Genomic DNA, 27,244 nt, shown 5'->3' with positions numbered 1-27,244 from the left:
AGATGCCCCTTCTGCTCGCCACTTCCCTCTGCTCCCAGGTCCAGGCAGAGGGGTCGGAAACGCGGCCAGTGACCCAGTGCAGGCAAGCCCAGTTGGCGGCAAGGAGTCCAGGGCGGCCGCTGTCACTCGTCAGGACCAGCCGCCATTATGGTGCCCACGAGGCAGCAAAGATCCCTCTGCCTAGCAGGAGCTCAGAGCCGGCGCGGGTCAGATCGCGGGCTCACCGGAGCGGCTGCAAGACGTCCCCGCCAGGCTAGTAAAATGCGAGGTGCCGGGGGGAGCAGATCGCGATGAAAAGGGCAGTAACGGGGGTCGGGACGGGGAGCCACAGAGATCTCCGTCCGTTCAGTCCGCCATCTTGGCCACGCCTCCCCCGTAGGTCGACTTTAAAAAAAGAAAAACAAAACATTATCAATTACAATGTCAATAACTCAAACTAATGTAATTGCGAGACCTATTGCATTGCAAATGCTTGTTGCTTAGGAGATTAAAGTATTGAATTACAAATAGACCAGTTGCGATTAGCGATTACAATTTGTGCATTGTTTGTTCAGTTTGTGCATCGTCTCTTTGAATGCATCCTTTGCAGTAATTGGTCGCAGAGCAACCTGTCTAATGTATATAATTTAGGCAGGTTAGGATTTGTGACCTCCTGTGATTGGATATAAACACAGGGATGGTGATGTACAAACAGGAGACCACCATGCCTGTGTTTGCATTCCAGAACTAGAAACATTTCTTTTAAACAGCTCACAATAGAGTAGTTTGATGTGTTTCAAGGCATCACATTGGATACAAGCACTAATGAAATATTTTACTATTAAGGGCACACACACCTACTATAGAGGAGTGCATTGATTTAAAGCACTGCATATGGTATGGATCTGCCCACGCGAGAGGTGGGCAGGCAATATGTATTAATCTCCTTGTCACTTTCTCTCCTTGAACAGATGCTTCGAGTCTGATATCAACAGTATGTATTTAATTTTGGTGCTCACACATAAGGTGTGCACCTGTTCTTTATTATTATTTTCTTTAGTATAGACTTGTTTTCTCACGGAGTGGTACATGTGGGGCTGGCCCCCATGTGGGCCTGAAGAAGAGGTTTAGGGGACACCTCGAAAAATGTTGACCAAATACTAGGGATAGTATACACATAGCAGTTACATTTCCTCCCTATTATTAACCCTTTTTTATCCATCCCAACTAGGAGCAGGAATAAATTAATCGCTCACTAGCTAGGTATTTTTACCATCATATTTTTTCACAAAAACGTGCTCTTACGTAGTTCCGCAAGCCACAGCACGCCCCGGACAGTAGCTGTCTGAGATGGCCGCAATGATGAAGCATGTCACCTAGGGGAAACCCTGGGTGAGTGAGGGGACTTAAAAAAAGAATTTTTTCTTCTTAGATTTGGGCCGTTGTTTCGCACATCTAGCGGAAGCGTTTCCCTTAGGGTAGGTTCTCAGATCTGTTATTTACAGATTCTTTAATAAATATACATAGTCTGGAGGATGAACCTAACGTCTACCTCCATCATCCCCCATTTTTGTTTACAAATAAAATCTGCACTATTTTTTAGTAGACCTCGGAAACATTCTGTGAAATAAGCAGTTTTTATGAACCTCACATAGAATTCGTATAACCCCATAAAATACCTTAGTTGTTCTTTATTGGCAGGATGGGGAGCATTGACAATACCTTCAACAATGCTGGGCTTCGGTTTGACACCCTCATCTTAAAGAATGTGACCTACATATTCGATTTTGTTCACAGCAAAGATGCATTTGTCCTCTCTGAGTGTTACACCATTCGTTTGTAAAGTAAGAACAACTTGTTCAATGATCTTTTTGTATTTCTCTTGTGTATCAGAATGCACCAATATATCATCTTGAAAAATCACTACATTGGGCACATTTTTGAACATGTTAGTCATCACCTTCTGAAATACAGAGTCCGCCGAGGCCGATCCAAATGGCATGCGGCAAAATTGAAAGATACCATCAGGTGTAACGAAAGCAGTCAAATGACAAGAACACTCATCTAAAACCACCTGATGAGAAGTTGCCCGCAAATCAAACTTTGAAAACCATTTGGATTGGCGAACTGCAGTAATTAAATCATCAATGCATGGCAGCGGATAACTTTCTACCCAAATCGTGTGCTTCAGGGATCTCAAATCTACACAGAGACGTAATTCACCAGACTTTTTTTGGCCAAAACGATAGGAGACAACCACAAAGTGGCATCCACATTATAAACAATCCTTTTGTTTTGCATTTTAGTTAACATAGCGGATACCTAATTCCTGATACTATGAGGTACATTGCACAGTTTGTGCTTGACTGGGAATACATCTTCCTTAACTTTCATAAAATCGGAAAAAAACTGATCTGCCCAATTCTTTCCAGAAACATACACTCAAAATATTTCTTCCAGTGCACCAGGTCAAATACTGAATTGACCAAAGACACAGGATTTTTCTGACCTGGTTTGATAATCCCACCAAACTTGGCTTGATGCCAAAATCCTAATACATTAATACCTTTCAATGCTATGTACACTTTACCATGAATGGTTTTGTTTTCAAATTTGATATCCCTCCCAAAGTGCCCTCCCAATTCATTCCTGCTTCCTTCAAACTCAGTGGTGATTACATCAGGAGGTAATAGAACTTTGTGAGACCACGACTCCGTGTATCTGTCAAATGAGATAATAGTAATCCTGGCTCCAGAATCAATGAGCAGAGGAATCCCACACCCTTCAATTTCTACGTGTACCAGGGGATCACCAGCCTTCTTGTCAGTCTGGACGTTATTAATTTCTACAGATAGAAGCAGCTCTTCAACCTTTTTTCAGCAATATCCAGTTCATAGCATGCTGCACAGTCTTGAACACTCCTGATAGGAATGCGTTTGCCACCCCTGCGCACCTTGCCAAAATGTCCTAACTTCTGACAATTCCAGCATTATTGTGATGCCGCCAGACAATTTTTAAAACTAGAAACACGAGTAGACGAGCCACATCTAAAACAGTTGAATTTAGAGAAATTGCATCCAGAAATAATACCTTAGCCTTCTCTAGCACTAGTTTCTCCAGAACCCACCCCTTTAGCACCCGTATTTGCATTTTTGCGTGGTGCCTGTTGCCTGCAAGCGGGGGGAGATCCAAACTACCGCCCCCAGCATCCTGAGCAACTTTGTCGCTGTGGACACCTCACCTTCGCGCCAGGAGGCGCATTTATTACAGCTGAGCTCCCGCAGCGTGGGACACGCTGTGGGAGCCCGGCCCGAATAAATATACGCTGCATTGGAGCCCGGAAGAGGCTGGGCCCCCCTCTGATACTTGGCTAACGGACTCAGATCGCGCTGTCTAGCTCTCAGGTACTGTTGTGCTTAATCCCATCCCTGTTTATCAGTATTGTACCATCGTGTTCAGGATATTGATTGTCTTTGACTGTCTTTGATATCTGGTCCTACCATGAGTAAACGAAAGGGAGTAGCGGGCACTCTGGATGCATTCATTGTCAGGGCTGAGTCACTGCTCAGCCACGAGATCGAAATGACGGAACAGCGTCTCTCATTAGATCCTTTAATACTACAGAGACGCTCGTCACTAGGCATCTCCAATCCGGATGACGTCCCCCAAATGTGTGTGTCTACTATGCCCCAAAGTTTGTCTTCAACCCCATCTGCACCAACTCCTGCACCAGTCTCGGATGCATCCCCCCACGGTCGTTCCTAATGAACCAAACACAGCCACAAGAGCACGATTCATCAAATCCCTAACCAAGAGTAAGGTGAGAGAGCCACCAGTGAAGTGAAGGAGGGGTGCTGGCACTCCAAAAAATAAAGCCATAAAGGGGCTTTGATTCACTGACTCTGAAGCAATACAAACTAACTCTGTGAGCACACAGACTGATGCTGTATTTCCTACACTAAATTCTGGAATCATAGGGGACGCTGCTTTTATCACTGCTGTGGAGACTGCCTTGGAAATTGCACTAGCTCGCATCAAGGAGTCTTTAAACAAGAACTTTACCCTTCTTTGGGAACATTTAAAACACGTGGACACTGTATGGGCAATGAGTGGCAGAAAAGTGACCTCACAGTCGGATGTTATTGTGGGGGAGGGATTGCCAATTCCAACAGATGCCAATCCAAGCCTCAACCCACCAATTCCAACCCCCACCCAGTATAAAGAGTCTTTTTCTGGTAACTGATGTGCAACATACTGTAAAGTAAAAGAACTCTTTATGCTGAAACCTAGATTTGAGCAGGGAAATATACGGGATGTATCCCGGGAACCCAACATTGAGATCCCGGAATCACGTAGTACCTACCCCGAACACTCACATTCTGGACCCTTGTAACGTAACTCGACTGGAGCACAATAGATAGCTTAAGGAGCAATCATTTGAGACCCAACACAGATGTCTTGAGTTTGCCACCAGCAACTTGTCCATATGTACTAGTTTTGACCGGTGTTCCTACCGTTACATGGGAGCAGAGGGAGTCTTGGGCTGACTTACATAATAAGAGTATGGATTGGCTAAAAAAGCATAAAAGGTTTCACCCATCCGACATGAATGAAATTATTATGGCCCATAGAGTTAAGTGGGTTGGCCCATCCCCTAAGAATATAGACGGTGACTGTATTGTGATTAACATTCGTAAGCCCCACATGGATCGCTGCCTATTGAGACCTATTGAGACCCTGTGAGCAAAGATCAAACCAAAGCACTAGTATCTGTGTGCTACCTCTGCGTTATTTCTATAAACCAATACTTAGGCCTATTGTAATGAGTTTGCTTCCCCTTTTTTCCAATAGGTTTCAGGCCCTATCAGAATTAGACACCCTGAATTGACAACCACCTTTATTGGAACACCAATTATATTCCTAGAGATCATTTCCTGGCCCCCTGTATCTCCCCCCTCATTGGTAAGCCAGCCGATCTGCAAGTGCTGACCAAGGCCCAGGCTGACACAGAGTTGAATATTCTGAATTGGGATGTAGCAAGCCTTCATTCGAGGTTGGGGATGCAGACTTGTTAAACCTAGTAAATTAACAGGACATAGTTATGTTCCAAGAGACCTGAGCGACCCAGGAACTATACATCAATGGGTTCCAATGTTATAATATTGTAGCTCCCACCCCTAGGTTTGGTCGCCCTTCTGGGGCCTATCTATTTGGATCAATATAGCCGCTGTTGGCAGTATTATGTTTTTTTATTTTTATTTGCTTTCATTGATTTTACAAAACAGTGAGCCAAACATTGTTAAGCGATCAAAGGACATATAATCACGCGGCATAGTATGACATGCTTACAACCATCATAGGCTAACATACATTAACAGTGTCGGGCATCCATAAGTGTCCTCGAATGGCAACACATAGTGGACCAGTATCATTAAAATAAGTCTTTTAGGGTATGCCAATACAGATCATTCTCAGCATTCTTGTTTACTACAGAAGTTTAGCAAAACGGTTGGTAATTTGTTAAAGCTATCAGGATTCAATGCAGTTAAAACATCGTACAAAAAAACAACCTCCCTCCCCTCATGCTTGGCCCTCAAAATCCAACAGTAGCATTTGTATATCAACCATATCCATAGGTGTGTGTTTCTTGGTTCTAAAGGCTGTCGTAGGTGAACGGCACAGTGCTGTTAACTTACAAAGCATAGCACACAGATAATGTGAGGTGTTCAAGTGTCCTGTACCCTCGGAATAGGTTCCCATGTGACAAACCCAACATCCCCAAGTAGGACAAAATATTAATTGCAGCTTATTCTTCTAGCATTGCATACCAGCTCAGCGAGATCGGTGTTTTCCTTAGGATTCTATATTCCTCCCTTTTCAGTTCTGTCCCCTCCGCTTTTACCCCATCTTAGCATTTCTGCGTGCCATTCCTGTAAGGACGGTGCTCTAGTGGCCTTCCATCGTGTGGTTATGGCTCTCTTGGCTGGAAGGAGCACAAGGTTAGCAAATTGTGAGGTACGGCTGCTCTTCTTTTCACAGGGTCCCAGACCTAGGATGCAGTATTCCAGGTGTCATTCTGGGGTATTAGAGCCACTGCAGTCAATATTTTGCATACCGTTTCCCAGTAATCTCCCAGTCTAGGGCAAGCTCATACCATGTGAACCAACCGCGCGTCAGGTGCATGGCAGCGCGGGAATTCATCATTTGCCCCTGGAAACATAGCGCTTAGCCTGTGTGGGCTTAAGTACGCCCTGTGTAGTAACATCATTTGGATAAATTTAAATTTGGGATTACGAGAGACCTTTTTGGGGAACCCCAATATAGTATCCCATTCCTTGTCTGTGAATGCATGGCCCATGTCCCCTTCCCACTTGTCGCGTAGCGGCTGTAATGAGATCGCACTCTCCGCTCGAATCCCATGGGTTAGACATTTTGTCAGTCGAGCCCCATTACCCATTAGGTATTGCATGGTAAGCAGTGTGTTCGTGGGTGGGTCTGCATCTTCGGGCGACCATGTGATGCGTATATATCTGAAAATATGTGCGTGTAATAGGAACAACGTATCGGGGCACCATGTATGCATACAAACGTTTCATGTGACATTAGTACACCCTCTGTAAAAAAGTCTCAGGTGTCGTAATGCCCGCCTCAGTCCACGCCTGTAGGGCACGGTTAGAGGTTAGTCCTGAATGTGTGCAGATACCCAGCAGCGGAATGGTGGGGGCATCTGTCCAGTGTACCTCACTGCACTCCGCCAATAAGTAATAGCTAATTTCAATAAGTGGGGTGTTGACGTCAGCTGAGGGGCTTGCGGTAGTAAGAGTCTGTGGATGATCCCCTTATCCCTTTCTCGGGATGTCATATCCAGCTCGTGCAAATTGAGTCTTATACAATAAGATATTACAGTGGACTGAGGAAAACACCATTTTGGAGTCTTGTCAAGTGGGCTTTCGATGCAAAGTAGGCACCAATGAGCAATACCTAAATCTTAATTTAATGATGGGCAAATATACCATAGCGCGGGCCTCCCTAATCTATTTGTCCTTTATGGATTGGACCTCCGCCTTCGACCTTGTCAATAGGTCACAGCTTTGGTCTATCCTTTTGGCCTATGGACAGGATGAGCCCTTGGTGCAGTCTTTAGCGTATCTCCACAAAGAGCTTAAGACCCAGGTCAGGATTAGCAGAGTGGGTGAGGTCACTGAAGCAATTAAAGTAGGTAGGGCATTTAGACAGGGTTGTGTTTTTGCCCCCTCCTCTTTATTATTTATATCAATGGACTGCATAAAACGCTTAAATCATTGACCCATGATGTCCCTAAAATAAATGGTAAAACACTCCCTGTACTACTTTATAAGGATGAAGCGGTCCTTATGGGCCGCACTCCTTATGCCTTACATATCTTAGCGCAGGGTTTTGTTAACCATATGGATAGCCTGGACCTAAGGACCAATTAAAAAAAATCTTTTATAATGTTGTGTGGACCTGGGAAACACCATCCTTATTCTATATCTGTGGGAGACCAGAAACTGATAAGTACCAGTTCTTTTCCTTATCTTGGGTTGGTCTTTGCTGCGAAAGGCTCCTGGACTGAACAAATGGTTCACTCCAAGAGCAAGTTCTCAAAGGCCTCTAGCTTGATTCTTAGCCTCCGACACCCAAAGAGAACAGCTGCTATTTTAGCCATTTAATTTTTTTTAAACACAGTGTGTACCAAGGGCCACGTACGGTGCCGATGTCTAGGATCATCGCCAAGAGCCACTGCATCCAAGAAGAAGAGAGCAGATTCTGCAGGAAGCTATTAGGCGTACCAATTTCTACAGCTCAATACATTGGCCACAAGGAACTGAATTAAAATTTTATAGAGGATTTTATTAGGGCCCGCCCTGCTCTCTTTTGGCTCTCCCTATGGAAAAATCCGGCTGCATCTCTAATGAGAGATCATAGGTGACGGGAATGGCTGTGAGAAAGGGAAGGATATCCCATGGCTGTCAGGAGTGCACAAAGATTATGTAGTGTTAACAAAGGAAATCTTTTTCTAAATCCGAGCACAGCTGATACCCTGCATAAAAATGAACTTAGGAATGCACTCTATTCACTTTATAGCACGGAAAGGATCGAAAGGGAATCTAAGAAATCCTCTGTCCTTACTTATATGACCATCAAACAGTCCATGCACCACCTAGCCAGCTATCTTACCCTGCCTATGAGTCATTGGGAGAGGAGCCTCCTCTTTCACCTTAGGGCAGGTACTGTAAAATCTGCATTGTGCTTTCCCCTCGGCCGTCAAGCAAATCTTGATCTCTTACCTTGTCCGTGCCATGGCCAGAGTGGCCAAAGAATTTTACATTTTCTGTTTTTCTGTAAATATTATTTAAAGTATATTAACTGTTTTTTTAACTCAGTTTAAAAACAAATAAACTGACACCCATTAGTCTGGAAAATGCTTATTTGAGGTTGCTTACCCTGGCTGATGGAAAGCTGATTTTCCACACAGGCACTTTTTTGAGAATTGCTGTGCGAGCACGCCAGATGATGTTTAATCCCTGAGATCCTATATTATCTATATATGTGTTTTGCACAAATCTGATTATTTTTATTGTGTATTTATGTATATTAACAATGGTTATTATTGTGATTCCATATTGTGTATTTTTAAATTGTTATGTTTGTTGTGCTTTTATGGGTATGACTGTATCTGAATAAAAAAAAATTGAACTTGAACTGAACACTAGAGCCACTGGTGTTGCACATCTGAGAGGTTTTAGCCGCAGAACTGACACTAGCTAATCCAGCAATAGGCGCTGCAACCTCTAAGTGCTTGGCATCAAGCTGTGAGCTTTCAGTACTTTTTGCTTTATCAATAGCTTCATCCAGAGATGGATTTTTGCATGACAACAATTTCTGTTGAATTTTTTTAGAGTGGCATCTACATACATTCTGGTCTCTAATAAGTTGAGAAGTGAAATTATCAAAATCCCAATACTGAGCTATAATTTTTAGAGCAGTAGCATAGGAATCAATTGAATCATTAAATCTTTGAATACATGTAAATAACTTGTTTCTGTGTACTACTAAATAGACTTTTACTTCAAAGTACGTTCTCAATCGTTTCACGGCTAATTGTAATTCATCAAGGCCTTCGCTGTTGTGGCCTGTGTACTCAGGCAAGTGGTCAAATACATTCTAACCTTCTACACCTAAGTAATAATACAAAAGACTATGTTTTTTGTCTGCTTTAAATTTAAGACCATCAATTTCTCCTAGATAAGCACTAAAAGATCTATAACATAAACCCCATTTCAAGAGTGGTTCACTTGGTTCCTGTAGAAAACGACTGGGGGGTGTAACTGTTAGAATTTTAAAAAACTGGCAATTACGTTTTTCCATTAAGAGAAACCTGGAAGGGAAAGGAGGTTAAAGGAAAAAAAAAATGAGGAAACAAAAAATATGAACATAAAGAAGCCTGTCATGAGAAACGTGTTAGGACACAATGGAAATCATAATGCATTCAACAATGTTCAATCCAGAGAAAAGACAAAGAAAGAAAAAAAAATAGTTCTGTGTGGATGTAGTACTGTGGCTGCCCACACGGGGCGCTGAACAGAGCATAAAGACAATCCAGTGGGCACTCGCTGGTTGCTCTTGAGATTTGGTGTATCCAGGAAGCGAGGTAGTCCCGTAGAAGACAGGTGAGGATGCTGATGAAATGAAGGCGACAGCTGAGACGGTAACATTTTATTGACTTTAAATGGAGCTGTGGTTTTGTTAGCATAGGCAGCAGAGAAAACAATGCAAGCTGGAGGATATCATTGCTCCGGCACGAATGGCAAAACAAGGGAAGACTCGATCAAGTCAGCCGCATAATCCTAAATGCGCAAAGTAGTAGAAACACATGGGCTTGAAAAACTTAAAGGCAATTATTCTTAAAACAGGTCGGGCTTACGGTATCCCCCGCACAAGTCAGGCTCACGGCAGACACATGTGAAGCTAGCTTGCGCTGCTCATAGATATGAAGGCACGAGAAGCTCGAGCGAAAACGAGCACAACCATGTTCCACAGGTAGTCTTGAGCCAGTCAAGGGCTGGTAATACACAACGCCAAAATGGGCATGGAGAGGGAGGCTGGAGGAAGAGCGCAAGCGTGACAGTACATTAGTTACAGCTTTGAGGACAGACACGCCTCGTAGGATATTGAACGAAGAGGCAATGTCACAAACAAGAAATCAAACGCTCATGTAGTAACCGACTTGGTAAAACAAAATTGGGATGGGAAAAAGCAGCGTCTCGCACGTAGTAAGCCCTGGGCCCTTCTATATCAGGTGGACAGTGCCTGAGTTTTGTAGGGCAGAGAAATCATTTTGCAGAGGTTCCTAGTCAAAACAGGAGTTCATCCCAAGCTTGTCGACTCATTGTTAAGTACACTTTGAGACGTTAAAGTTCTCCAAGAGGCAAGAGTTTGTTGAGCACGTTGTGTACAGGTCCAGAGGGCCCAAGGGATCAGCATCAACTGCCCAACAGTTCTAACAAACATTCCACAAACCACATGACAACTGAAAGCTCCCAGCAGAGAATGACCATTTAACATTCCAACCACTAACATATAATATAAGGTACAATGAGAAATTAACATATACACCACAGTTCAATTAGTAGTGAATGGAATGTATAGAAAAAGTGCCTGGTTGGGAATGTATGACATTACAACGCATGCTTTTACCACGCATGCCTTTACAACGCAGTTTTTACATCGCATACCATTACAACGCATAGCGCTTTGGGGTGTTGGATAGTGAATTATTTAATTTACTATTCCAACTCCAGTCCCCGTGGACACTAGGGAAGGTGTTGGATAGTAAATTAAATCTATTCCCTATCCTAGAGAGCCCCCCAGCGCAATGCGTTGTAATGGTTTGCGTTGTAAAAGTTGCGTCGTAAAGGCACTGCGTGGTAAAAGTTGCGTTGTAAAGGTTGTTCACCCCTGGTTGGGCATATAGGAATATTACTGAAAAGGTTAGAGCAATTTAGGCATGGTGATCATCTTAAATAATAAAAAAGGCTTGTAGAACTGCCTGTGATTCTGTTGCGATTTCAGACTCTGTGATGATAATTTAATAATGTCAGGGGCTGCCTATTGACCACACATTGGGGATACCAGTGGCCTACCTGGATGCTCATCCTCGCCATATCAGTGCGAAGTATAATATTTGCATAGAAAGTGTATTTCTCGGTCTGTGTGGGTTATTGCACCTCCAGATGTCACTGAGCTTGAGATGTGTTCTCGTTTGGTCTAGTGCCCTAGCAGCCAGTGGCATAGTGTATTTTGCATCTGAGGTTCTATTGATCTGGAGGTCTAGTCCCAGGTTGAAATCTCCGACTCATAGTTACTGGCATCTGCTCTTGTCTAGGTCCTGGAAAAATGTAGGCGAATCGATATTTGTTTCGTAGGCATTGATAATATTAACAGGCCTAATCTCTCATAAACCTGTACTACCAGGAAGCGACCCTCAGGATCCTTAAGGAACACTTCCTGTAATAGCTACATAAAAAAGCAATGGAGCGGTGTGTACTCCAATGGGACGCAAATCTTGTTTACATGTTTAGGGTTAAGAATGTTCCCTGTAAACGTACAATGTGCACATTATGCCTATCAAGGTACGCCAGGACCTACCTAGCTTTACAGGCATTACTGGGCAAGTTACTTACCTTCATTACCACCTTATATGGTGGAGACTCTAGCCACAGATTCTTTACCTTAGAATATTCCCCAGACGTCAGACTGGATCTGTAAACTTTACAAGCCGTACCTCTGTGTGCTGGTAGGTAACATTGAGTGGCTCTGAGTCTGCGTCATCTGCTCCGAATGCAGCCTGTGGTGCCTATATAGGACCCACCCCAGCACGCTGACATCTGTTACTTTTGGCAACCTTTCCACACCAGGAGCGCAAAGTCACAAAGGTTTCTGATGTACACTAAGGACCACATAAGGGTTTCCCTATATGGAGAAATCGGTTCATTGAGGGGAGGACAGAACAGGCAAAGTGCCCATCACAACAGACTCGACTACCCAGGCAGTAATGTTTGGTAAATGGGTGCAGAGATGCCCACATTGCAGCCTGGCAGATGTCCAGGACAGGCACTCCACAAGCTGAGCGAACGCAGTGTTCACAGACTTGGTTCTGGTGGAATGAGCCCTAAGGGGGTTACTTCTTGGGCAGTGCATAGCAGAATTTAATGCAGATCACAATCTATTGTGATATGGTTCATTTCTGCACTGCCTTTTTTCCTCCCCAACAAACCCTGTGCAGAGTTGGTCATTCACCTGGAATTCTTTGGTACAATCAATATAGAATGACAATGCTTTCTTTGGGGGCCAGTCGTTGGGATCGCTCCTCCACATTGGAAGATGACACGTAACAAAGAAAGTAGGTAATGTTATGGTCTGGCCTACATTAACAAGTGTTACTACTCTCTGTAGGAAAGAGACACATGTTCTCAAAACCAGTTTGTCTTGGGGATAAAAGAAATGTAAGGAGGGTGCACATAAAGTGTCTGCAGTTCACTAGCCCTCCTGACTAATATCATGGCGACTAGAAAGTCATTTTTTTTATGTTCAACATGCATAAAGGGCAATAGTGCAAGGGCTCAAAGGGCGATCCCATCAGGAAGGTCAAAACTGGGTGCAGGTACCAATGGGGAATGATTAAGTGGTTTGGAAGGAACATGTGCTCCCATGACAGTTATTTGAAAACTACAAGACATGCAAAATGCTACCTCACACTTGATTTTAGGGATACCTAGGTATAAGTAAGCTAGGCAGGGTTGATTAGTTTTCATTGGTTACCTGTCACCCTAAAGATTGAACTTAAATTCTTGTGCACAGTATACAGAGCTTTTTATGTGCACAGCCTTACATTTACGCAAAATGGTTAGGCTCTACTCCCCTAAGTTTTCTTAAATCAACCAATACATACCTAGTTACTGTCCCCTCCACCAAAAGAGCTAGAAATGGAGGAAGATATTTTCCCCTTAATGTGGCCAAATGCTGGAATGCCCTCCCTTGGCCATTCGGACCAGGAACAATGAGACGAGTTTTCGTAAATCTCTTAAGACCTGGCTTTTCAAGAATTGATCTTCTGTACCTATGGCCTTAGTGGGACAGTTCTCTTTCTTGGTCAGTGCTGGGATGCCTTTCAACTACTCGCCATGTGCTCTATCAATCAAATAGCGTAGCATGTGTTGTAGTTCTTTTAAGAAATGAGTCACAATGTGTGACTTGAACATAAAGGGCAGATACGGTAACCGAAGGAATGCTGATATGGCCAAAATGCACCTTTTAAACGTCTTGTAGGGTTAGTGAAAAAACAAAAAAAAACATTTCAGACAAGGGTGCAGAAAGGAGATCAACATTTTTGGAAACACACCAAGCCACAAATGTGCCACAAAGTTCAGGCGTACACTGTATTAGTTGAGGCTGCCTGGCTGCTGGAATGGTATCACTGACTTCAGGAGGAAAGTCAAAAACTGTCATCTGCTGTGGCTCAATCTCTACCCCTGTAGGATGAGCGTGCATACATTCAGGTGCAAGTCTCTGCCCTGTTGCGGCAACAGTAGATCCTCCAGAAGAGGCAGCAAGATTGGAGGACCAATGGTCATGCTCAGAAGTTTGGGATACCATATTGTAGGTGCCCAATCCAGGGCCCAGTAATTCCAGATCTTCTTGAGAACTCTGGGCAAGAGTGGTATCAGTGGAAAGGCGTATAGGAGGTCTGAGCTCCACTCAATACGAAATGCCTCTCCGACAGTGAGAGTCGCCTTAGAAACTCCAGTGCGCAGGAGTGTAGACATTGCACGTTCTCTGTGGTTATGAATACATCTAATTAAGGTTCTCAATAATCTCTTAAGAGACCTGGTACCACCTCCTAGTGGAGCTGCCATGCGTGATCTACTAGGCATCAATAGCTTAGTTTGTCCGAACTGGCGTTCAGAGAGACTGCTATATATTGAGCCACCAGGAAAATACCTTAGTGTTCCAGCCCTGTCCAGAGTTGTAGAGTCTTTAGACCCTGCTTGTTTAAATACCAACTGGTGGTGGTGGTGTCAGTGAACATGTGAACAAGCTTCCCCTTGAAGGAAGGAATACAGGGTTTCAATGCCAGCCGGATAATTCTCAGCTCCAGTAGGCAGATATGGAGCTGAGACTCCACCGGAGACCAGAGTCTTCTGACCTTGACCTCCCCAGATGGTCGTACCAGCCGAGGAGTGAAGCATTTGTCACTAGGGTTAGCTCCGGGTGGGGGAGGGAGCGAGGTCTACTGCCGACCCAGTTGCGCTTCGTCAGCCACCACTGCAGATATTTTGCACTTGCCTCCGATATCTGGACCAGGTCAGAGAGCACACTGGGACTTCAGGTCAGACTGCTGAGCTGCATTTTCCAATATGCTTGTGCTAGCAGCAGGAAGCCATGAGGCCTAGCAGCATCAGGCTCACTGTAATCCAGGATAGAGGCCGAAACATCAGAATCATAGCCCGAATATCCTGGACTCAGACACAAAGTCCTGTGCACATGTTAAGTTAATTACTTTAAAACCACATCTATCAACAGTTATTTAGTTTTAGAAACAAAAATCTGAAGACGGGGTCGACAAACAGTAGTTCCAATATATGGTAGGCTTATTTACCTTCTTTTATACTTGTGAAACTAACATGAAGGTTTTATTGGCTTCACAAGGTTATTTAATTATGTCTGGTTAGCCTACCGGTTGATTGTATTAATTTAGTAATAATTATTATCTATAATTATTGCCCCATTTCTGAGCAATTTACAGCTGTTTAAGGCTCTTTGCCACCACCTAGTGCCCGCTCACTGTGCAGATTTTCACCATTTTATAAAAAAATGATTCCCAGGGGCTCTCGGATCCCTACCCAGTGTCCGTTGAACTGCAGATGGGCAGGGGGCGGCAACCCTTCCGCTGGCGACTCTCTGTGTGGAATTTGCAGAATACTGAGTACAGGAAACACATGAGGGAGGCAATCGCTCATTATCTTGCCTTCAACGAGGGGTTTGTTTCCAGTAACGTGATATGGTGGGAGGCACTGAAGCCTACTCTCCGTGGGGTGGACATAGCCTGGTGTGCGGCATCCCGTAATAAGTGCTTGGATGAACTGGTTCGAGCTGAGGCAGAAGTGGAGGCGCTCGAGCGTTGGATCCGGGAGGCAGGCGAGGAGCAGGTGGTGCAACAATTGCTCCTGGTGCAGCAGTCCTACGCCTCTCTCCAGATGGATGAGGCCCAGCAGTTTTAGCTGGCAACGCGTAGCAGGATATGTCAGTGGGGTGACAAATCTGGTAAAATGCTACATCGGCTATGCCAGGGCACTCTTCACCCCCAGGCCCTTCCGGGTGTGCTGGTTGAGGGACGGACCCAAATGCCATAGCGGAGAGCTTCGCCGCTTATTATGCGGACCTTTACACTTCTCAGGAGTGCCTACCAGCGTCTACGGTTGACAAATTCATAGCGGATCTCCCGCCCAAAGCGGTGTCGGATGAGAAGCGTCAACAACTGGAGCTCCCTCCGTCAGATGAGGAGCTGGGCAAGGCCCTCGGAGAGCTCAACTCAGGGAAGGCACCTGGACCCAACGGGCTCCCTAGTGAGTTCTTTCAACAGTATAACTTACAGCTAGCCCCTTATTATCGGGCGGCACTGGAAGAAGCCAGGGAGGCGGCCAGGCTCCCCCCAGACTGGAGACATACGGAGGTGGTGCTGTTCCATAAGCCCGGCCGGCCCCTGGAGCAGCACGCCTCCTATCGCCCCATTTCCCTCCTCGATGTGGAGGCCAAAGTTTTGGCCAAAGCATTGGCTAACCGCCTGTTACCTTACATTTCGGCACTTGGAAAACCCAGACCAGGCTGGGTTTATGCCCAAGAGGGCGACAAGACCCAACATAAGGCGGGCACACGTGGCGTTGGTGGCTAGCCAACTGACTGGGGAACCAACTGCACTCCTGCTAGTGGACATGGACAGGGCATTTGATTCCCTGAGTTGGGTCTACCTGTTTGCCCTACTACATAGACTTCATTTTGGCCCACGCTTTCTATCATATTTGATGCTCCTATACACCGATTTGACAGCGTCGGTACGGGTGGCAGGAGCGGTTTCATCCAGCTTCCCTTTCAGATGAGGCACCAGACAGGGGTGCCACCTGTCGCCGTATTTATTCGCCCTGGCCATGGAGCCATTGGGGGCCTAGGTGCACATTGACGCACAGATCAGAGGTTTTACAGCGTTGGATAGATCGGGGCCACGGCTTCTGTGGATCATGCAAATATTCGGGGAATTGTCCGTGTCATACATGGACCCCTGTAAATCCACACTGTGGGTTCTGGGAGATCGGGTGAGAGTGGGCATGTGGGCATCCGCAATTCAGGTGGCGGTGGGGGGCCTCAAGTACCTAGGGGTATTCCTGTCGGCCATCTCTTGGGAGCGAAACTTAGCACCGGTTTGGGAGCGTGTTCGTGCGGATATAAAGACCTGGTCACATATGCCCTTGACAATATACGGCAGATCAGCAATTTTTAAGATGGTTGCGCTCCAATGTTTGCTATACTAGCTACAGATTCATCCGTACCCGATCGCATCTAGATGGTTCCAGCTGGTGAATTCTGTGCTGGGGCAGTTCCTGTGGGAGAGGGATGCAGTACGCATAGCGATGCGCACATGCTTTCTCTCCACTTACTGCAGAGGACTCGCGACCTCGGATATTCTCTCATACTACAAGGCCTCGTCCTTATTGGTCCTCAGTGAGTGGTGGTATGGGAATAGGGGGTACCCGGCCTATGCATTGGAGCGACACCTTATGGGGCCTCACACTCTGCACACTATTCTTTATTCAGTGCCGTTGCGGGGTGCGCTGCTACCAGTCACGCAGGTAGTATTTCTAATCTGGCGGCAGTCGCTGAGACGAATGGGGTGGTGGAATACCCTAACCCGAGAAACTCCTCTATGGCATAATGGGCACCTGCCTGACCTGGCTGACCTGCAGGGCTTTCGGGGCTGGGATGCTATAGTCATCTCAACCTTGGGGGATGTTGTGAGGGATGTGTCACTCAAGTCCTTCCGAGATTTGCAGGGGGAATTTTGTATGCCCCGGTCCCAGTTCTTTCGGTACCTACAACTCCGTCATGCACTCTCCCCCAGTCTGGAGGGCCTGGAATCTCTCCCAGAATTTAGCCCGTTGGACGCGAAGGTCTTCATGGGGGATCTGGAGACCAAGAAGATCTCCTGCATCTACCAGTCCCAAGTCACTCACTGCTCCCCCACACTTCAGAAGCTTCGGGGGGTATAGGAAGAGGATGAGGGTACGCTGGACTGGAGGGAGGCCCTAGCCGCCCCCGGGGAGTAGCCATAGCGATGCGTCTCCGCCTCATTCAATTTAAATATCTAAAATGGGTCTACTTTACTCGGGTTCGACTGTGGCGGGCAGGATTGATTGCAACCCCGGAATGTCTTCGTTGTGGCCGGGAGGAGGGCACATTCTTTCACACTGTCTGGCAATATATATCACTTGATCGATTCTGGAGGGTGGTGTTTTTCTGTCTGTCGGAGGTCTTGGGGTGGACACTCCCACGTACACCACAGTTCGCCCTGCTTCATGTCATAGAGGGGATTGGGGATAATGTATATAAAAGACATCTTATGCAATTGGGCCTCACATTGGTGAAAAGCAATATACCCAGGATGTGGAAGGATTCACTGGCCCCCTCGGTGGCCGCGTGGAAAAATGGCCTGGACTTTTGCATGGGGCTGGAACAGCCAATCTTTGTTGCCAGGGGATGTCCACGTAAGCGCTATAAAATAAGGACGCAGTGGGCGGATTGTGCGTGGTGAGAAGAATGGAAGTTTATGATGAAAACATTGCACAATTTAGGGATAATGGAGTTGATCAACTGCTTTTATCTTATGTTAAACCGCATAAACCAGTTTTTTCAGCAACTTTAGCTAGATGGATACGTACCATAATGAGTGAAGCTGGTATAGACCTATCTAGATTTGGGGTCCACACTTCTAGAGGGGCGATGTCTCGTAAGGTGTTCTGGTCAGGTGGATCTCTTTCAGAGATTCTTAGAACAGCTGATTGGTCTAACGCAAATACCTTTGCCAAATTTTACTTAAGACCAATAAAGCATGTTAGCAGTATAGCTTTTAGCAGCTTTGAACATGCATAATGGTAGCCTCCGGTCTTGTAATGAAATGACGATTCTCCAATTATGATGCAGAGAGAATCTTGATTTCATTAAAGACATACGGAGGCTAACATTATCCCACCCTCCTCACCCAGATATGAGGAGAAAAGGGATAAAACGGTTTCTTTGAGTTTTGTTAAGCTTGCTTAATGTGTACATTTATAACATGCTTATCACACACGTTTTTTCGCCAATTATTTAATCTTTCTCTTATTTCAGATAATCCCACCTAGGATTGGGATATACAACAACTTGGTTTTTCAAAACTTCTTTATTTCCTTGGCACCAGAGGATTACTTTCATCCTTGTTTGTTTGCAGTATAAAGAGGAAGACAGCCCTGTGCATTGGATAGTTATAATTGTTCATGAACATTCTACTTGTTTATGATGTGTTAATGTTCTTTAAAGGGCTGCAGGTTTGGGCAGCAAATAAAAGTATATAGTGTAGGAGGTTTGCCATAGAGGTGGTGGGAGACAATGCCTAGGGCAAGCCTTCCTCCAATCGTCAGTCATATAGCTAGGGGGAGACTGGAACCATCGACTTTCACAGGTGTGCTGCAATCACTGCCGTCGCCATGGTGAGCACCCGAGGAGTGCTCGTAAGGCTAAAAGGGAGCACAACTAAATTATAATGATCGTGAACCGCAGGTAGTGCCTGGACAGGCAGGACTGGAATGTGGAAGTAGGCATCCTGCAAGCTCAGAGTTACCATCCAGTTTTCCATGGTCTAGGGCAGAAGGAACCAGAGCTAATGTGTGCACGGAAAAATGAATGGCAAAATTCTCACCATTAGATAATAACTCCTGCTTACGTTTACAGAGTATTGCTCAATTACCACGTTGCTTACTCATACGGCCATTGGAAAATACAGCAAATGATATAACATGTTTTTGGTGCTAGGACAATATAATTTGCACAGTAAAGGTCTGTCCGAAAAAAGCCGGTCTTACCTCCAACTTGCTTACTAAGCTAAACGTTTGGTGTTAAAAAAGTAGAGAACCCACACCAAAGAAGAAAACAATGTTTTTTATTATCCCAAAATAATAGATATCTTCTGAAAATAGAAGAGCAGCACAAATGCCATACAGTCACCAAACACGCTTGATCACGAAGACAAGCTTTGAGGTAATGTGACAACAATGCCCAGCAACTGGAATTTTCAACTTCACTGCCCTAGAAACTACACAGCCTCCCTTCCCGGTCAGTCGAAGGAACAGGCTGCAATCACAAAACTCAAGGAATACTTTTAGAACAGACACATGATTGTATTTACAATCCAAGACTCAACGGTAGTTGTCTGGCGCTGGAATTTTATACAGAAACTGTCCCGATACATAAAAGAGGTTAAAACATCCCTACAGAGCACAACGGTGCGTGCTCAAGTTAAGCACTGCAATCGCTTAATTCGGTTTTATGCTACATAATGCGCCTACAGCAAACACATGACACAGATTTTTTTTTTATTAGCGACAAACACATGACAGAATTTTTATTTTATTTTATTAGTGGAACAATATTGGTTAAAAGTTCCACCCAAACAAGCACATTTTAAATGTGTACAGCCAGGGTAAGATAAGTATCAGTAAACAGTAAAACAGCCTTAATGTAAGAAAAAGAGTTCTACAATTGTTGAGCCTGGTGCCACTGCACCTGCTGCACGATTTAAATCATGAACCTAGTGCCTTGGGTAAAACAGAACTTCGGAAAGCCTGTTTAGTTGTAAAATATGTGAATAATCTGTGTTTAGTGGGTTGCCTAGAGCTTTTTGTCCTGGTGCCAATACACCTGCTGCACTATTGAAATCATAGCCCTAGTGCTGGTCACCACTGGGCCTCCAAGGACGGAGTCAGGCCGCGACTGCTGTCAGGGTGCCGAACGGCGATCTCAAGTGGCATTAGATCATATAATCAAGATCCCATGCACTCAAAGCATTGAATCAAATGTTATGCGGAAACAGAGAGCACGCAGCAGTGCCGGCAGGCATCCGTTTACAGGCACATTCTCCAGAGTTTCACAGCCGAGTGGCCATCTTGGTCGCCTGCTTGGCCATGCCCCTGGATACAGCTTGTATTACAGTGATGTTTTACGCTATGTGTTTCTTTGGTCTTGGGGATGCTCAGTGCCAGAGGTTATTTATTCTTGAGCGGACTTCCAAATCTTTGTCTTTAGTTTTGATTTCAGTCAGTTACTACGTTTGGTTAGTTGGGTATCATGTGCCGCCACTTTGTCCTCACAGTCATTTTTCTCTTGTTCCACCATATCAATTCTCTCTTCGGTATGTGCATGTGGACCATGTAAAGGAAAGAAAGGACAGTCAATGAGTCGTTTTTCCCTATCCATGATGGACGGCCAGTTTTCAGGTCCAGTGGAAGAGCTTTGCTACCGGCTGTGTACAGGGCTGTATCTGTGTTTTCTTGTTTCATCACACCCATTTGCTTTGGATTTGCACTGATCTGGTTTACCCATGTTTGGTTTCAGAAGATCCACTGGCGTCAGCATCTGATTAAATGAGAATCTGCCATCTCCCATCTGCATGGGGTGTGGTACTCGTTTTCCTGTGATTAGTGGGTTTGTGAGTGCTAGGACTCTCAGTTCCTCAGATTCTGGTTGCAATGTTCAAGTAAGATGGTGCTCATTTGTGATCATAGAGACCCACGCCATTATGATGGTGAATGTGCAGGTCTGTGTTCTGAGGCCCTGATTATGAGTGTGGGTGCTATTTATCACACCTGGTAAATAATGATACCAAGGGATACGCTATTTATTGGGCGCAATAAATAGCACCTATTAAGAGTTTGTTGAGAATAGCTTGCGCCTTTTGGTGTTTAATTAACCTGCGCCTTTGGTGTTTAATACACCAGAATCCACATGGGACAGTAAATAACATATATATTTCCACTGTTAAATTTTGGCAGGTTTGACATGCCAAAATTTAACAAAGCTTGAGGTATTTAATACAACTGATAGTTGACGGATACAGTAAATAGCTTTTAGCTCGTACTTCCAACCAGTGTACAATCAGGGGTTTACAAATGGGTCGGAAATAACTAATCCTCTAATAGCCAGGATTTGAGGCTCTTAATTGCTATTGATGGGAAACACAAAACCCAAGAGTGCGGCAACAGTAGTTCAATAGTTTGATCTTGCTTTTGCCTAGGCATATAATAACCCCTGTGGCCCCCAGACGGACCTCCTAACCTAGCCTCAGCGGTGAGGACACAGGCCCAACAATGAGCTGTTACTCTGCCAGGCAAAGTAGGTATATATACTCAGCACTTGCAAGGTGCAAACAGATACGAATCCGCCGACTTCAGAATCTTGTTTTGTGATATGCAGCATGAATTGGGGCTCTCAATGACTTGGACAGAATAGGTCCCAGTGATAACATAATTCTCCCTCGTTGGCTTTTTGTAGCTGTGTTCCCATGCCTTTAATCTCCTACCTTCAAATGGTCAGCAAGGTGGTCACGCTAAGTACCCTCTCTGGCCTCAGCACACACCAGTCACATTGGGACAGCAGTGGTCCAGGCCCACATGCTAGTCCAGGCAGCAGATTTACTGCTCTCCAGAATCAGCAGACAACACACTGTTTCGGTATGCTGTTGTTTGATTTTTTTTAGCATGTTAGCTGTAGGATGGAGGTGAATTTTAGACTCGGTCCACAGGTGGTTAGTGCTGAGTGGCCACCAGAGGCAGCAGTTCTCTGGCACCACCCTCTGCATGAACGTAACCCCTTGTGCTTTCGTTAAAGCTAAATCAATTGGCCAATACGTAATCCACAACATGACAAATCATTCAATGCAAAGCTGCTGAATACAGTTTGCTACTTATTATCTTTGCTGATGGATGACTGACTTAAGATTTCCCTACTCAAAATACATTTCCCCTTCCAACATACACACCATATTACATTCTGTGCATCAACATACATACTGTTTTAATTATTTTCATGAAAAGGACTTTTTAACATTTAGCATTAGTTTCAAAAGCCATTTTTCAGAAACAAAATCACCATGAAATATTTGCTGTAAAGCATAGCCTATTTAACCAAATAAATACAATGAAACAGAAAGGTATTTGTACATTATATTGGGCTTCCACAGAGTCACCTTCCACACAAAGTCCAGCTCTCCAGTGTGGCAGGGTTAGCAAGATCTCAATACTCGACCCTCATTTGACACGTACACATCAATGTCAACTGACAGTAGACTGTATAAAGTCAGCATGGAAGTACATAGGGTGCCTGATGCACACTTCCATATTTAGTTTTGCATTTTTCAAAGAAAAGAGTGCTTAGCAAGTGGTATAAACTATTTCTTTTCTTAGAAGAAGTTTCATTTACTTCCTCATTCCCGTGTGGGTTTGTTACAGTCCAATCTGTTGAACCAGGAAGCACACACTGCTTTTCCTGGAGTTTATTAGAAACATAAGAAATGCATTTATGTTCCCGAGAGCATTCTTGTGCCCGAGTGTGCTCTACAGTCAGAGTGCCATGAAAGTTAAAATTGTTGTTAAATAAGACAACATGTATTAACATAAAATCCTTTTAACAGTATTGCCTGATAACGCTCAAAGACAACAATATCTATACCAGTGTCATCTGTGCACAAGAGAAACATTTTCTAATGTATATTGTTTTTTACAGATGTGACAAGATTACTTACAGTTAAATTTTTTTTAATTAAAAAAATGCATTCAGAATGATTATGGGACATTATGAGGATGGTCAGATGAGTCAATGGCATGTGGATGCTGCTTGAAAGGTCATTCATTTATTTGTGCATTGTAAGTATTATAATAATGTTCCATTTTCAATAGAAACTGACAGACTGTATAAAATGATTGTTAAAAGAAAGTCTAAGACTTGAAAAGTTCTTGCCAAATGGTGACATCTGATCACCCTACACATCATTATTCCTAAAAAAAGAAAAATATAAATAAAAAAGATAGGTGTATCCTATCCTCAACATATTGTACTCTTCTATTTACAATCATACACCATTCCCAGATCCAAGCAATGAAATTACATCACACTATAATAGTCGACAAAAACATAGCAGGTTATCCTGTAATATGCTCTTATACGGACCCAATGGGGTTCTGGAGGCATTTCATGGGTCTCTATGAAATATGGGTTTCGTTAGCAAGTGGACAGCATCAAACCAGCAAGTGGACAGCCTCAAACCAGCCTGCAGAGCTTTACAATTGCATTTTGTTGATGTAATATTCCAATCATGAAAACTCATACCTGGTCGTTCTCATTTTAATGAATGAATCAGGAGAACAGGATTAACACTCTCACTCTTATGCAGACTTCAATTATAGTTTTTAGTAAACATTCCCATTTGAAAAACAATACATTTTTTAACCCAACTGCCACAAAATATTCATGTAAAATAAAAAATACAGACCGGCTAACTTTTATGACATGACCCTACATTGCCATTCAAAGGATCTGGTGATATTTACAAACCACATCACCTTTAGCCTTGTGGTTTATGAAAGGATCAGAACACCATGATGAAATGTAGGACCATACTACATGGTTACCTATTATTATCCTACACAAATAACAAAGGTTATACACTGAAATATTATTGGAACGTAATGTTTACATAATTCCTTAAGGCCTTCACCATCCCATGTACATGAATGAAATAGAAAAAATGCGCCTCATGGTCAACAATGGCAAAGGTTACCAATACATTTAGTAACAAGATCGAAGAGCTCTCTCTCCTTACAGCATGTAAAAGACACCTTCCACAGCGGAGGGTAGTTTCAACATATTGAATTATTCCAAAGCTAGAAAGCGCAATATTGAACCTCACCTGACATGGGAAAGGTCTAGACATAGTTTCTCCAAAAACCTTATAACTCTGAATGCTGAAAAGTAAATTAAACCCTCCCACATTTACTGTAGCCAAAATGATGTTCTTAGATGCGTTGCTGACAGCAACTTATAATTTAATGAAAGACTGAAACACACCCTATCTGATGCTTCTGTATGAGATTTCTGTGTCTAAACTTGCAAATGCATATATAGATGGGAAAACCATGGAAGCTCTTCCCACGCCCATTACAACAGAATGTTATTTACACTTTGTGTGTTCACTAATTGACCACTAGGCATAATAAATCATGAACGTTCTTCCCTCTCTAACTACATCTGTGTGTTTGCAGGAGGTGTCTTATATTTTATGAATAACTGAAACATCCTACATATTTTATGTTGTTTTTCATGTGTGTGATTGCTGGAGGCATTTTAGGTATGTTGAGCTAGGAAAGCCCATTTAACCTCCAATGCATTTTGTGAGACTTGGCCCTTTCCCCAAAAAATTTTCGCCTTTTATTTCCCTTTTAAATTAGAATGCCCTCATGGTAACAACACTGTATAGGCCTTGGGTGGTGGAGAATGCCCTGTGTAGTTTAAAACTAGTGTTAAAATACAGGTGCCTTATACCCCTAATATGGCTGCCACAGACCACTGCTGCAGCAGCGTGGTTTAGTGGGCGCATTCTAGTAGCCAGGGGCTGGCTGGAACCTTCAGGCAATGTATCCATCTTAGCCTGCCAGCCGGTCCACAGGTAGAATGGTGGAACCTCCTGGAAGCCTCTGGAACCTTCTGGGAGAGGTGAGGTGACACCAACTGCCACTACCAACTGTCAACTGGCAGTATATAAGGAAAGGGAGGGAAACTTTCCTGAGGAGAAGAAGAGAAGAGAGGAAGAGAAGACCTGGGGAAGTACCTACGCAGGAGGATAGGCAGTGGGGGTCAGGGCAGGGTCTTATGATGCTGGAATGACAGGGCCTAGTGTGCTGCTTTACAAGTGTTGAGGTATCCTGTTCCCCCCCCACTGACCTAACCCCGCGGAAGGGAACCCCCAGGGACCACTTGAAGGGATTGGCTGAGAAGAGCTTGGAACACCAGCCACCAATTTATTCCCCCTTCAAGGAACAAGAAACCAAGCAACTAAATCAAGTAACAGGAAACCAAGCAACTAAACTAAGGGCGCAAGAAACATCACGCCAAGAAGAAAACTGAATCACCACAGGACATTTGAAGAAACACCCAGGTACTGGCGCTGTGTTGCTCCCTGTGCCCCTGACGCCATCTGGGATCCCTCTGTCTGGTTTGCCACGGACGTGTGGTCTGTCCTGTTGGTTCTACTGAACTACATGTTCTGCCTGAGCTGTGTTAGCTCTTCCTGACTAAACTACCTGCACTGCCAGGCGCTGAACTGAGTTATTATTGGGACTGCTGTCCTGCTGCATTCCTAGCCAGAACCCTTATAAAGCACTGTGACCTGTGCCTGGACTGCTGTGATTGGCCTCCTTGCGAAGCGCTGTGGTGAATGCCCTAAGCGCTATTGCTGAAACTGCCTAGCGCTGTGAACTACCAGAATGGCTGAGCCCTGAGGAGCGCTACATCCCTCGGGTGCCAGGAATTGCTGTGGCCTTCATAGCGCCGTAATTGCCAAGCACTGAAGCCTCTGCGCGTTGTGCCCCTGAGAAGCGCTGGAAGGTTGCCTGAAGCGCTCACCTGCTGGATCTTGTGAAGCGCTGGGGACAAAGAATCTGTGTGGTGCGCTGTGCCCCCGTCGCTGTTCAGCGCTGTCACCCCTGTCGCCTGCTGAGGTGCTGTGTGGCCGGAGCGCTGCTGTGACTTCGTGGCGCTCTTTGAGGAGATCGCCGGCGTTGTGCTGAAGTTCCAACCTCGCCTGTCATCGTCCTCGGCAGCCCCCGGTGCCTGGAGAGGGCCGCCGCAGCATTGTTGAGTGTTGCGATCACCGCCGCAGCCCAGGCCAAGCAGAAGGAGTCTCCACGGCGGCCCCAGGTGTCAGGAAAGGGCCGCCGTAATTCCTGTCAGGTCGCGCTGGGCCTTACAGGCCGTGAAGCCTCGACCTCACCTCACGTGACGGAGATGCGCCGCGTCATCGGCCGCACCCCCCCTTCCATTGCCGCGTAGCTATTGGCTGCAAGTGTCAAGCCCCCTTTTCCGGCCGCGCTGTGGTTGGCGGCCGGCACTTACTTGCCGAGAGGGGCCAGAGCCCTCAAACCCACCAGAAGCCTACGCAAGGGCCCGGGAAGGGCCGAAGAAGGCAGGTAAACCCCCGGGGAGGAGGGCGGAAGGTCGCATGAGACCTCGAGTTCGCCCCTCCCCTGGGGAAGAATGTTGTTGGGCCCCGTTGGCCCAGATTAACGGCGAAGAGACAGAAAACCCCTCCCTGGGGAAAACTGGTGACTGGTCCAAGTTGGCCCTAGTTAGCCCAGGAGAGTCCCCTGACCTGGGGTACTGTTAAATGCCAATTACTGTAGCCTTATGCATGGCTTGTTTGGGATTATTGAAATGTAGGCCCTTTCGCATAGTGTATTTATAGCTTAATGAAATGCTTTGTAATTAAAGGAAATGTGCATAATACACTTATGAAATGTTCACAACAGGAAATTGAATATTCTACCTTTAGTGAAATAGGGTGGCTCCTGTTCAATGTTACACCCCCTGAATGCCTATAGGTGGTTAGGTGTAGTTCTACATGAAACATGCCTAAATGAGTCTCATGAATTTCTTGCAGAGGTGGGCTCTATGGAATGTTGATTCTCACCTGTAAACAAGGGTATATCTAGTGAAATAAAGAAGTTGTTGAATGTCAACGAAAGCTCAATTTTTGTTCCAGAGGAAGGGTTACTCCTATTCCCTGAAATGTTTATTCCTGACTAAGGAAATGTTTACCTACGCTTAGGGGAGGGTTCTTCCTGCCTGTGTGTTTATGGCCTGCTTAGTCAGGGCGGTGGTGAGATGTTGGTTCGTACCTAGTAGGATGGTTATTCTATCCTAGTTAGGGGTTTGCTGATGCCCTCTTAGATGATAATTTAATCTGTAGGATAAAGAGGTTACTGCTAAGGAAATGATTGGCCTCTAATGAAATGTGCTGATGCATAATATGGTGAAATGCATATTAATTGAAAGGTTGATGCATAACTAATGAAAAGTTTTCCTTCAACTGTTAACATGCTCAATGCTTATT

The 27,244-nt window shown here is 44.8% G+C and overlaps 1 pseudogene across 1 annotated transcript in view; it reads right to left on the bottom strand.

The window, feature by feature from the left end:
• LOC144772269 (uncharacterized) overlaps nt 1-27,244 on the bottom strand; it is a 236,995-nt pseudogene that overhangs the window by 113,843 nt on the left and 95,908 nt on the right. The window lies entirely within an intron of this gene.

Source organism: Lissotriton helveticus, chromosome 8 (assembly GCF_964261635.1).
Source record: "Lissotriton helveticus chromosome 8, aLisHel1.1, whole genome shotgun sequence".
Classification (NCBI taxonomy): Eukaryota; Metazoa; Chordata; class Amphibia; order Caudata; family Salamandridae; genus Lissotriton; species Lissotriton helveticus.
The sequence above is the reverse complement of the archived record's forward strand: the minus strand, read 5'-3'. Positions and strand labels throughout refer to the sequence as shown.